Raw genomic sequence first — 13,674 nt, 5'->3', positions numbered from 1 at the left:
AAGTGCTATCAAGTCATGCCCAACCCTGGAAATCTCATCTCAAGAGTGGGAGGAGTGAGGACCACTCCCTCCCCTGCCCTGGGCCTGCACATCCCTGAGCATGTATTCCTGGGCCCTGCCCCCATCTGCCCACACCAGAGGAGATCACATAATCACAGCCAAGTTAAATAACCCTGTCATATCCGGCAAGCACCTGGAATTTCTCTTCACGCAAATAAGGCACTCCCATCACCTTGGCCATGGTCAATGATGCACATTCACCCCAAAAGCCTCTACCCACTCCCTAAAGGCTTAAATAGCCTTCGTTTCCCGCCCCCCCCCCAACAGTACAAGCTGCTCAATGAAGCCTGCCTCCCAAAAGTCTATCCTCATCTTGCTGACATACAACCTGAGGTCTCCATCACCCATGGCCATCGCTGCCTTGCTTTTCTTCTCAGGCCACTCGTCTGATTATGGGCGATCACTCAATTAAGGGAGGAGGAGGAGGAGCAGGCACCAGAAGCCATATAACCCAGATAGAATCATTTGGGTCTCCGCAGTGCACTGTCACTGAGTTGTGATGTTTGGGAGGTAGGTGGCATAAACGCACTTTCAATTTATGATCTTTTGACCATTGAATGTTTTATTGGGATGTATCCTCGCCCCCCATATCTGTAGTTAGGACCAGTATGAATGCTGATTCTTCTAGAAGGTAAGGCAAAGCATGTTACATACTGGCAGAAGATGTAGAAACAGCCTACCAGGACTAGAAAGGCCTCCCCACAGAAAAGAAAACTCCTTTGAGTTTTTGAAGTGTGTGAAGAGTGGGAAAGTACCTGAGGTAAGGGGAACGAGAGCGCATGAAGGGCAGCTGCAAAACGGCACATTGAAAAAACTGCAGATTATGCTTTTGACCTAGAGAAAGTGAAACAGACACTTTAGAAACTGCATTGGCTGAAAGAGCACTGACTCCTCCCTTGGACCCACAAGGTAGACTAAAGGAATGCTGAAAGCCTGGCATCTCTGGGGTTTTTTTTGTTTTGTTTGTTTGTTTGTTTGTTTGTTTGTTTGTCATCTCCGTCCCTTTGGGCTACCTGCTTACCTCTGCAGGTCAATATACTAACCACTCTGGTGTCTGCCTAACCCACCCCATCTGTCTTTGTGTCTAAAAGCTATATAAGTCACAGGCCTGACACTGAGATCACCTTGGATGCCAACCAAAACAAATCCTACCAGGACAGGCCACCTATCATTGAGGACAATCGCCCATGACTGAGGTAGAAGTCATTGTCTCCTGAGAGCCATCTTCTCTCCTCAACCAATGAGGACTTTTTCTGATCACCTTGTAGGACTAGGCCTGGGTCAATGGTCAACCACACCATGCCCAGACCATTGCTGGTTCATTATTCATATCTCTCAACTCCTGCCCTAATTCTTCTGTTTAAAGCATTTTGGTGTCCTGAATATGGAACTCAGATCATTAGACACTTTTATCTGTTGTTCTGACCAGGAAGCCCCATTGAAGAAGTGCCCTTTTCTGCTTTCACCATGACTTGTCTCTTTAATTGGTGCTCTGTGCACAGTGTCCAAGCCAAGCCTTTTGGTGCTGGGAGCCCCATATTTTGCCCTAAAAACTCCCCATTGCAACTAGACCTTCCACTTTCAGTCTTAAACTGATTGCCTTACGTGAGTCAAGTCATGAACACTTTACTCTGTCCCAAAACCATGGCAGGCCTGTGTCAATCACCACATCTTTATACATGCTGGCCCCTGCCCTTCATGGCCTGTCTACATTTCAATCAGCTTTCACTAGCCAACACCATGGTCAATGTCCCAGGAGCCTGTTCTGTGGGTTCAGTGCCTGAGCAGGGGGTCGGGTGGCGAATACTCTTTCATCCAGCTGGCAAATCCTAGCCCTGAGCTGCATTCTCCCATCTTCATCTCTCCAGCCATGTTCTTGGCATACCTCAAGTACCCTCTGCCACTGGCTAGCCTTTGTCCCTTGGTCAGACACAGAAGAGGCAGCTATGTGATGGCAGCAGCATTAAGCGAGTATTGCAGAAGCGGTTTTCATGGAACAGTGAGCTAAGCATATGATTTTTAAAAGGAGAGTTTCCAGATGAACTGTTAATTCCATTTTTAATTTCTTTGAGGTTCCCTGGGGCACAAAGCAATGGTGGTTTTGTTTCTAAAAGAAATGGATTCTCTTCGGCCTGATCTAGGGGATGGGCACTGCCTTCAGATGACAGTCTCATTCCTGGCTCTGGGAAAATGGAAATTGGAGCGTTTCAATGCAAGCAGGAGATTTCCTTGGACCCAATTCTTTGCTTCCTTCTATTCCCCCAGGGCAGACAAGAAAAGGAAGACCAGGTGACAGGGACCATCTTCTGGGCTCCAGCTTCAGACCTGCCCAGCTCCTCTCACACTCGAAAGCCTTGCTCAGAGCTCCCACCAATCTCTACTTTTCCTGATTGTCCTACTGTGCAGTAATTGCTCCCTTCTCTCAGCAACCAGAGGAGAGGCTCCATCTTAATTATATTTTCATAAGCCTTCATCTTAATTATTCTTTGAGACTAATCTTTGTAAAAAAAAAAAAAAAAAAAAAAACAGCTGTTTCCTCCTTTTATTCCGTAAGCCAGGAGTTACCTAAGGCAGTGGTTTTCAAAGTAGCTCCTGACCTGTTACCGTGTATTTGTTGGGAATATAGATTCTTACCTTTTCCTGTTATGTCAATTGAGTCAGATACTCTAGGTAGGGGGCCCAATAAGTGGAGTTTTAATACGTGGCCCAGAAAATTCTGAAGCATGCTGAAGTTTGAGATACACTGATCTAATGGTACGAACAGGGAAGAATTAATGCCTGGCAGAGTATAAACACATACACACAGTATGCCCTCAATTAAGGTCTTCTTGGTCAGAAGTGTGTAACTGCTACAGCCTCTAACATAATAGGAATTGCCCGAGGAAGCATTCATGCAAAAAGCCAGATGAGGGTTGCATAGGGAACTGGCTGGTTTTTCATCTCACCAGTCCATCTTAAACCAGCATAAAATGTTTCAAAAGATCATTCCACATAACAGCACGTATCAGTTCAAATCAGCTGATAACTGCTTTGTTTCTGAGACCTTCCAACAGCATTTACCTCCAGGAGTTCCTTATGATTAAGGATGCTGTCTGGTTGGACAGTTTTGAGACCTCCATTTGCATTCAAAGCTGTTTCACAACCTTAAGAGGATGAACCTATAGGGAGAGGAGCCTTGGCAGAGGAGGCAAGCAATGGCAGTGCTTATTATGGTATGGATCCAATATAAAGCAGGTCAAAATCCTGGTCCCCAGAACACAGAAACTACCTACAGTAAGAGACTGAAATGACACAGCTGTCCTATAAGCTATCATTATTTCTCTCTAATCCCAGCATTTCAGGGGGTTTCACTTTACTTGCTTTCTATGATGAAGACTGTTAGAGAGAAAACAAAAGACAGCAACCTCCTGCCCGTGCACACCACCTCAGCTCCCACTCCCCGGCCTGCAGCACTGTCACGGTCTGCATGTGTACTTCATCAACCAGATTTCCACCACACAAATAAGAACATGTCTTGACAGCACACTTCCCCCTTTTTCCTCATTTAATTCTTTCCTTCCATTTAGTTTAGTTGCCCTTGTATTTCTTTAAAGAGGGCCAGCGCATTTTAATCACAACGTTCTCTGGCTTGCTAGGGCTATCAAGGGAAGCGTTCAAAGCTCAGCCATTTGGTTCATTCAGATGGGAACCACCAAGTTCAATGAGAAAAGCAAAAGGTAAAATGAAATTACGCCACCCTTTGGCTGATTTCCCACTTTGGCACATAGAAAGGCACAAGATGGCCTTTGATGCCCTAGATACAGGATCAAGAGTGCTCTGGAAGGAGTTGGTCATATAATATTAATAGCATGTTATTGAGGGAGATAAATATAAGACCTATTTCTCTTTTTAAAAAAGGACTTAACAAATAAAGATGACCAGAAGCCCCGTCTCCTTATTTCAAGGTAACGATCACCCCAATGCAGTAATCACTAACACGTGTGCAGGCCACCGCAGTTTACAAAATGCTTTTATATCCATTAAGTCTGTTAACCAGCATGTCATTACTAATCACTGAGATTTATAGAGAGCTTATGATACTCTAGGCATCACGCCAAGCAAGTTATACGGATTACAAAACTTAATCTTTATCACCACCTCCTATGCGTGCTCATTGCACACAAACAAAAACTGGGGTTAAGTGACTTGCACAAGGTCACACAGCCTGTACGTGCTGTGTGATGCGAAGGCCGGCTACTTGGTCCCAGTCATGCAGGAGCAGCAGTGGCATTTTACAGGAAGGAACTTCAGACCCAGCCAGGCTAAGGGATACACTTTGGGTCACTCACGATGGTCCCGATGTCCAGGTGTAGTAAAGAACCTCTCGGCATGATGCCAACAAACAGGCCCAAGAAAGACAATGGCCTCCATTGCTATTGCTTCTGCCAATGCCTGTGTTTAATTTAGTATGTATGGAACCAACAAAGAAAGGGGTGAAAAGGAAGAAAAAGAAAGAGAAATAAGTATAACTGAGGAGGCATATAAGCCAAACAGAGAGGGAGAGTTGAGCTGTTGATGGAGTGTGAGAATGCAGACAGAAGGTGAGACCTTTTGGTTTTGTCATACTCAGAAAGGCCATGTTTTGCTGTACAACTGAGCCAGCAAACTCACTTCAGATGCCAAGGAATCCCATTCCTGATGTGCTCCTCAGGGTGGGCCATCTGGCAGAAGGAGTCAAAAACAGTAAGAGTTTTGCACACCTCCCTTGACTAGGTCATAGACTCCCTGAGGGCCCATCTGTGCCTACTGCTGTGCCCTCAAGAAAATGGCTTAGTGAAGTGAAGACTAATCTTTGTTTAAGGCCTTAGTTGGTGCTCACGTGTCATGAGCCTGTACTGATGCAGAACATCACTGTGGAGGAGCCCAGTAGAGCCAAGCTGCGTAGCTCAAGGTAGCTGGGAAACGAAAGGGGAGAAGACTGGGCTCCTAATTATCTGCAAAGGCATGTCCCCAATAACCCACTTCTTTCTACTCAGTCCCGCTTTTCCCTCTGATAACACCACAGCTGCCACGTGGAGGACATTTTAAATTCAAACATGAACAGGCATGGTGCTCACTGTCTAAGCCACAGTGCATCCAATAGCTGATAACAAGAGTTGTTATTATTAGCTAATTTTAATCATCAGATGAAGCCACATCTAATGTCCTCATGTTACAAGTTCAGAGGGGAAAGCGCTTATCCATATTCATGCAGTTCTTCCAAGGAAGGTAAAAGACAAGACTACTGGTATACCCAAGGTTGGCAAGCAAAGAGTTGAAGGAACTGATTCAATGGCAAAGCCAAAGAACTTTCCTATTCATTCATTCATCCATTTGTGTTACAATACTAAAGTTATATGTTATATGCACATATATGCAAATAGTGAATTCATTCCCACATGCAAGCAAATTAAGACATCCATGATCTTAAAGAGATAAACGTGTGTGCACATATGTGTACATGAGCTGTAAAAAGTACCTAAACCCAAGGTCCATTATTAATGCATTTTCAGCATTTGATACAATATTTCTAACTACTCACCATGCAGTAATTTAGTTTCGGGTCATCCTTTAATTTTGTATTCTCTTTGACCTACATCTCTCCATTTCTTCTGATCTCCATCTTGGTAGCCACCATTCTAATCTGTCTTAGTGTACTTTAATTTGTTCAGATTCCATATGTCCATACCATAAGGCATTTATCACTTAAAATATACTTATTTGTTGACATTTTCATACATAGACATAGTGGGTTTGAATTTGCCTCTTTTGTATGCCTTATTTCACTTAGTATATTATCTTCAAGATTCAATCATATTTTTGTTCCTGACTTTACTTTTTATGGCTGAAAATTAGTGTGTGTGTGTGTGTGTGTGTGTGTGTGTGCACATTCATGCACACCTGCATGGGTGCACATGTTCTTAAGCTTGTCTGTTTGGTTATCTATGTGTATCATGGTTTCTTTATTCATTCTATTAGTAGACATGGTTTTTTCCACATCTTGGCAACTGTGAATAGCTGTCAAAGACGTGATCATTTCACACCTGTTAGCGTAGCTATGATTAAAAGGACAAGAATCAGCCAGGCATGACCATGACAGCACATGGCTTTAATTCCAGCACTCGAAAGGCAAAGAGGGGCAGGGTCTCTGTGAGTCAGAGGCCAACCTGTTCTGCAGAAAGACTTTCAGGCTAGCCAGGGCTGCACTGTGAGACAACATCTCAAGAAAAAATAAAAAAAAGGTAATGCGATCCCAGGTGTCAGTTAGAAGAAGGAGTCTGACTAGTGGCAGGAATGTGATTAGGGAAGATAATACAAAGATTCCTCAAATGTAAAGGTAAAATGACCAAGAAATCCCACTTCTGGGAGAATACACAAAGCAAATAGCCTTCTCTAAATCCTAATAGGTATTTTCACAAATACTATTTCACTTGACATTTTAGAATGCATCCAGAAAAAGCAGGCTGATCATTAAGCCCATTTTGCAAGCCAGGAAAATGAGGGTTTGAAAGCCTGAATTAGAAAGCTACCTGCTAGAAGATAGAGAAATCGCTTGCGAGCGAACAGTGCTTTCTGTTTTGTTAAAGACTAGAGTTTTATTCTTAGTGCATACAGTAGGTTCACAACTGCCTGTGGCTTCAACATGCCTTCTGGTCTCTGTGGGCATCCATGCACATACACAAACATAAATAAAAAGGGAATGAATCTAAGAAAGAAAGACAACCAAAAGTTTTCCAGTCAATACTCTAGGGGGTGTTGGGACAAGGACTCCATATAGGTCAGTCTCACCTTGAACCTGTAATCCATCAACAAAATTTACAGAATCTGGGGGCAAGAAGGTAAAGTCTGAAATACCAACAAAACCCCTACTACTTCTGTTCCTAATGATAAATAGAATTCAAACTTCAAAAAGCCATGGATAGTCCTATGTAGTCGTAATCTCAACAAAATGGTCTCACACTGACATTGCTCAACTCTTGATTTCTGTCTCTCTTGTTGCAAGCTGACTTACCACATGAAAACCCTTCCACCATCACCAGCCATACATGTCTTGATCCCACTAGCAATAATTGATTACCAAGATCACTGTTTCTTCCCTCTCACAGCCCTTCAGTGTATTCTCCATGTGACAACCACATTGACCTATCCAAGTACACATCACATGAGACTGTTCTTAAACTGCTAATGGCTTCCTGTTCCTTTGGAACAAATGCTGAATTCCCAGCATAGGCCCTGAAAGCCCTGCATGGCTTGGATTCTGTCTGCCTCTCCGACCTCATGTGATGTACCTAGCGTGTGACACTTGGCCCACTATGGTTTATTCTAATTACAAGTACAAACCTGTCCAACCCAAGATCCAGGTATAGACTCCTTTATAGCTAAGAGACTCACTCTTGCCAGTTTCTTCACATGGCTGCTGCTTCTTGCAATATTAAGGACTCAGTCAAATGTTACTTCCGCCAACAGTCCTCCCTTGGTCACCCTGCAATTATAGCCATCCCTACTCCTCATCTTCACAATATCATCCTCATCTTCTTCATAGAATTTCTCACTGACAAAGGCACTTGTCTATATGTGGTCTCTGTTCTCTATCTCTCTGCTTCTTTGTGTCTCTGTCTCTCTCTATGTCTCTGTCTCTCTCTATGTCTCTGTGTCTGTCTCTGTCTCTCTCTATGTTTCTGTGTCTTTCTCTGTCTCTGTGTGTCTGTGTGTCTGTGTGTCTGTGTGTCTGTCTGTGTGTCTGTCTGTTTGTCTGTCTGTCTGTCTGTCTGTCTCTCTCTCTCTCTCTCTCTCTCTCTCTCTCTCTCTCTCTCTCTCTCTCTCTCTCTCTCTCTCTCTCTGTCCCAGCCCACAAAAAGGTTTACAAATAAAAAAACATAAACAGGAAATTCAAACTGTGGCTGTCCCTGAGAAGGAGCACAACTCTCACACAATTATAGACAAGGAGGCAGGAGTTCAATGCTCTGCAAGCAGCATAAAGTCATTCCGCTCTCTTGCAAATGGGTAATGATGGGGGCATACTAACTTTAAGACTGTTTAGGGGTGACACATAGCAGGAAGGAAGCCATCAACCACTACCCTTGGTGATAGTTACCCTGACAGCAGCTGCTATGGATACATTTTTCTGAATACTAAACTGGGTTCACACAAGGCTTTGGATATGAAAATTGACAAGTGTCTTACTCAGGCCCTGAACCATCAACCTGACAGAGCTCAAGCAGCTCCCCAGGGCAAACAGCACATGCAGAAGCTCAAGGTGCAATTGAGTGTTGAAACCAGCAGCTGCACATGTGCACACGCCAAGCTACAAGGTAGACAGGGTGTTCATAAAGCTGATTTCTCTGCTCCCCTTCCTGTTAATATTGCACTGCTATACTGGTACATATGGGTTTAAACTTAAAACGCTATTTCATTTTGAAACCCAGATAGCTAATATGAAGATAAATAGAACCAGAAATAGCTCCTTGCATGGGGAGAATATGTTGGCTGTTCACTGGGGATGCTGTGAGACACAAGAAAAAATTACATATTCAGGGTAAATGTTTATGGTTACTCTGTGCTACCCAAAATCAAGGTGGAATAACAGTGACTCTTTTGGCTTCAATCTATTAAAGGATTTTTATGTGCCAGGCATTTAAACTTTTATTACATTTAGTTACGTGTGTGTGTGTGTGTGTGTGTGTGTGTGTGTGTGTGTGTGTGTGTGTGTAGAAGCACTCATGTGTTTGCCACGTTGTGTGTGAGTAGAGGTCAGAAGAAAACTCAAAGGGGTCAGTGTTCTCCTCCTACCATGTAGTTTCCAGAGGCTGAACCCATGACACTAAGCTCGGTAGCAAGTGTCCTCACCCACTGAGCCATCTCCTTGGCCAGTGCCTGGCATTTTAAATGCATCATCTATAAGCTTACAAATGCTAATAAAGTACGTGGTGATCAGCCCATTTTATAGAAGAAGCTCAGCCAGGCTCAATAAATTTCTCCTGCTGAGTAGCCAGGAAGCTGCAGATTTGAACCTAGGCATGGCCAGCCTGGGCTCATGTGTTTAGTGCTTTGTGTCAATCCTTCACCATTTAAGAGCTGAGGTCTTGGGATCATAGATTTTGTGCTTCTAGAAACCCCCCCAAACAACGGCAAGATTAAGAAATGCAGCTGTGTAAGGCATGTCTTCTTTGTCTGAGCAGGGTACTCTCAGAGCCCTGTCCTCCCCTGTCCACAGCCAAATCTCTCCTACCCAGAGCAGTACTTTCCCCAAAACTCTATGACAGGCCAAAGTGGAAAAGGAAAAATAGATGCACTGTGGTCCAAATGCATTTCTTCTTGGATTCAGCCCTCTCCAAGTTAATGAATTTATCTTCAGGAAAAATACAAAGACAGTAGAGTTGGTTTGTTTGGCTGTTAGTTTTTAAACAGTAAAGGCCAGGGGGAAGCCCACTGTAAGCACCACCAGTTCTACACAGGCATTGATCAGGAGCAGCTGGGAGTCGACCACGTTGGTTAGAACACCACCTATGGCTCACTTGTTCATTTGTACATTCATTCAGCTGTGCCTCCTGAATGCCTACTATGTGTGAAGCTTCTGCCTGGTAACCAGGATAAAGCAGGGCCTTATCTGCAGCTCGCTTCCCCAACAGTTTATTCCATGATGGGAGACAATACACACCATCTTGTGTAGCTACATGAACAGAGCCAGCATATGGTTGTCAAGAAGAAGGAAAACAGCCATGTCCGTGGAGCAGGTTCTGAAGGGCAAGTGGATCTGTGTCAGAGACTGCAGAAACATGTAGGTGTCAGGCAAGCTTCTTTTTACAGAAGGAACAGGACAAGCAAAGGTCATGATGTCAGGTCACAAGGTGATCCCAGGGTGAATCGAGGTGAAAGGTGCATGGGTTGGGGTAGAGGAAATTAGATGTGCCCAGCAAACAAGCAGAAGTCAAGACTTTCCTCTGTGTCCCCATCAGATTGACCAACAAGTACTGAGGGATTCTCCTAGGTCTACAAAGGGACACACACATCCCCACTCTCATGCAAGGGGCGTTCCCATCATCCCATCATCGCTGGATGCCTGACCACAGGGATCCCTCCTCTGTGAGGAAGGGACTGGGTCTTGGGCAAGTATTTGCCTCAGATCTCTATTCAGCTCCTCCACTTCCTCATTGGAGGTAACAACAGGAAGACAAATGGTTCCCCTCGGGGAATAGGAGGGAAGGCGAAGTTTGAAGAATGGTATCACCTGTTGCCACATGTAGCATAAGGCATCCTTCCCACCAACCTTTAGCTCTTTCTTTTATCTCTGAGGTTATGGGCACATGCCATAGCACCCAGCTTTTCTATGTTCTTAAGTTATCTTCAAACAGACAAGCAGTAGATACAGCCTTAAAGGTATTTGAAAATATGGTACTCAATGGTACGAGTTATCATGACTCTTATGAGTTATACAGGAATCCAGTACAGTAAATACAAGAGAATCACAGTCTATCCAAATTCAATCATCAGCCTTCGAACCCCATGGTATCAATTCTGCTCTCTTAGAATAAAACAAAAACATTAACCTGGGAGCCATTAGCAACAGAACCCATATGTACTGAATGTAATATTGGCAGTGGTTCCTTATAAAGCATGTTAGCCTCTCCCATGACATGGCAAGTCTCTTTTGTCAAGTTTGTGTGTCCATCCTAAGACCTGAAAGACAGAGATGGTGTCTGACGTATGGATGTACCCCCAAGTGCCTGACAATGATCCTGTCAAATCATATGACACGTTGAACACATGTTGGCTAAAAGAAGATGTGTCCGACAGGCGCTTAATGACTTACAAAGTGTGTCCACACCCTTCATCTTATTTGATTTTCCAACAAGCCCTGGAACATAAAGGGAAGCTGATATCATTATCTGCATCTCACGGAAGCGGAAGACCAGGTCACCCTGGCTGCTGTGTCTTCTTTCTTTTAAGGACTATAATAGACTCTTACTCCCCTCCCGGAAGAGAACCCAGCTGAACTCTACACATTGAAATGGGCTCTCAAGCACACATCTGTTTAAAAGCCAAAATAGAGAGTTTCTTTATTAGCTTTCATATCTTTAAAAAAATGCATCAAAATCTGAAAAACTCACTGATAATTAGACAAAAAAAGAAGCTGAACCATTCAAGCTGTAACGATGGATGATTGTTAAGCTCCCATTCTTCCCTCTTCTCACCTCCCTTTGGTATCCATTGTCTACAGCAAAGAGTATTCATCTTCCTCCACAAAAAGAATCAGCTTCCTACAGAATAGGACTGTCAGCGCTGCGGGATTCCTGCTCTCCGGGTTCACCCCTCCTGGCAGCTGTCGCGGTGCACAGCATCTCCTAGGTGGCTCCACTGCTGGTCTTTCTACTAACATATGGGACTCTCTTCTCTCCCATGGAGATCTACAATGCCATCCCTTATCTTAAAGCCACAAGACTCCCCCTCCCCAGAACTTCCACACATTCACACTTTTTCTTGTAGCTGAAATCTACATCCCAACTACCTCTGTAGCCCCAGCTCTCAAATCCCCTCATGTCACTGTAACAGCGATCCCAGGAAGGAGGAGTAGAAATCACACTACACAAATAGACTGGAAAGGGCCAGGAGTCTGTTGTCATGTAGTGTTTTAATTCATTCATTCACTCACTCATCCATCCTTCCATCCATCCACACAGTCATCCATCTATCCATCTATCTGTCCATCTATCCATCATCCATCCATTCATTCATTTATTCACTCATTCATTCCCACCATGTCAGGAATGCAAAAGCAAAGCTATGTGGCTCCTGCATGTGCGATCTTACAGTCTAGCAGAAGGAACAGAGCTTCTACCATATATGTGGCCTTCGTACCAAGTAGATGGAGCTAAAGTAGAGTGACTAAGTCTAAGCAGAGTGGCTGGCCCTGCTTAGCAGACTCAAGAATAGCCACAGAATGGGGTGCTACATGTTAGATTTCTAAAGAAAGACCAAGAGTTTCTCTGTAGAGAAGGAGAAAGGCTAAGGCATCACAAACGGCATTTCAATGCTGAAAGACCAAAGACAACTCAGAGGCTTGGTGGAAGAGCACCATTGGGAGATGATATGAAGTCTAGATCTCCAGGATGGGTGTTAAGGAGGGGATAGCACTCAGCTAGAGCTGGTGTCTCTGAGTTCAAGGAGGCCCAGTCAGCAGACCTCCAAAAAGAGCCGACTCATGTCAGCATAGCCTGATTGAAGCATAGCAAAGCTGGCTGAGAGTTCTGAGGAAAGCACGGCAGGTTACTGCTATCACAGAAGGGATTGCTGCTTCCAGGGTGAGTATCTGCGCACAGGCTCTGGGTCACTGGTTCAAATCTAGGGACAGTTTTTCCTTCTGGAAGATATTTGGTAACGTGTAGGGATAGTCTTTACAACTAAGGATTTGCTCCCGGAGTTTAGTGAGTGGGGAACAGGGGTTCTATAAACATCATCAGTGCATAGGACCACTCTATCACAAATATAAACAGCACCCAAGGTAGGGTCCCAGTCTATGCTAGTACTGGAAGCTAGCAAGCTCCATCCAGCCATGGGGTCTTCCTCTAGTATCCTCTATGGGCAGAACCTAAGAAGAAGCAGTGGGGGAAAAAAAACAGAAAAAGGGAAGTGTCTTGGTCACCCAGCAGAAAGCTAAACACAGAAGACTGGGCTGGCAGGTGCCAGTCAATAACCTAAAAACTCGTGCAAGCATCACAGGTCAGGTTCTCATAACAGGTTAAGGCATGGCGGCTGACACAGGACCAACTGGTTTTGCAGTGGAAGAGTCCCCAGGGAGGCGTGTCAAGAGAAGATCCTGGCCCCCATGCAGGTACTCAGCACACAGAATCTCAGGCTCCAACTTCTCAATGGCACCATAACAAGAAGATCCCTAGCAAGCCTGCTTCTGAACTCGCACTCTCAACAGCATTGGAAACTCTTTGGTTTGAGAATGGACACAGTGCTTCCCAAGAACAAAATGTCTCCTGTTAGTGCACTTGACATTTCGTCTTCTCCCTGGCTGTTAACCTGCTGAGCAAAAGCAGGCTCCTAAAATCCAGGCCCTAGACTTCGTAATGCTCTAGAATGTCCTTTTCTAACTATTCTTCACACCAACAGGAGCATAGCATTCACTCATCAGTCACATCTCAGAACATATTGTGTGTTTCCCACACCAACTTTTGATTGCCATGTAGGTCTTGTGATATGCTGTCATTCTTAGTCACCTCACCTGGCACCTGCTCTCCCACTTTCACTTGTGAAAATTGAGGCTCAAAGTAGGCAAGGATACTATGCTCCAAGGAAGAACCCCTGAAGGTGATGGAAAAGTGGTTTCTCATTGGCCTGGAGTACAGTGGCATTGCTGTGATCTCAGGAGCTTCCAATATGAATATTGGTTTAAGCACAGCTGAGTTTTTTGTAGCGTGCTAGTCTCCAACATTACCCCCACGTGTCTTATTTCTATTCACTTAGAGAGTTGTCATGGCAGCTCGGGACCTTAATTTCTCCCAGAACCATGCTCTGCTTTGAAAGACAGAAATTTGGTTGATGTCAGCACCAAGTGCTAGAACCATAGTAGGCTCAGGGAGCATAGACAGG

The 13,674-nt window shown here is 44.4% G+C and overlaps 1 long non-coding RNA gene across 1 annotated transcript; it reads right to left on the bottom strand.

Moving 5' to 3' along the window:
- Positions 1–882: 882 nt before the first annotated feature.
- LOC311599561 lies at positions 883–10,918 on the bottom strand. Its single transcript, XR_014779942.1, has 3 exons — positions 10,889–10,918; positions 9,737–9,815; positions 883–894 (listed from the first exon to the last, which is right to left on the bottom strand). It is a non-coding gene; the product is annotated as an uncharacterized lncRNA (long non-coding RNA).
- Positions 10,919–13,674: the final 2,756 nt, after the last annotated feature.

This window comes from Acomys minous (genome assembly GCF_964271855.1).
Source record: "Acomys minous genome assembly, chromosome: 6".
Lineage (NCBI taxonomy): Eukaryota > Metazoa > Chordata > Mammalia > Rodentia > Muridae > Acomys > Acomys minous.
Note: the sequence above shows the minus strand (reverse complement) of the source record. Positions and strands in the feature narration are given on the sequence as shown.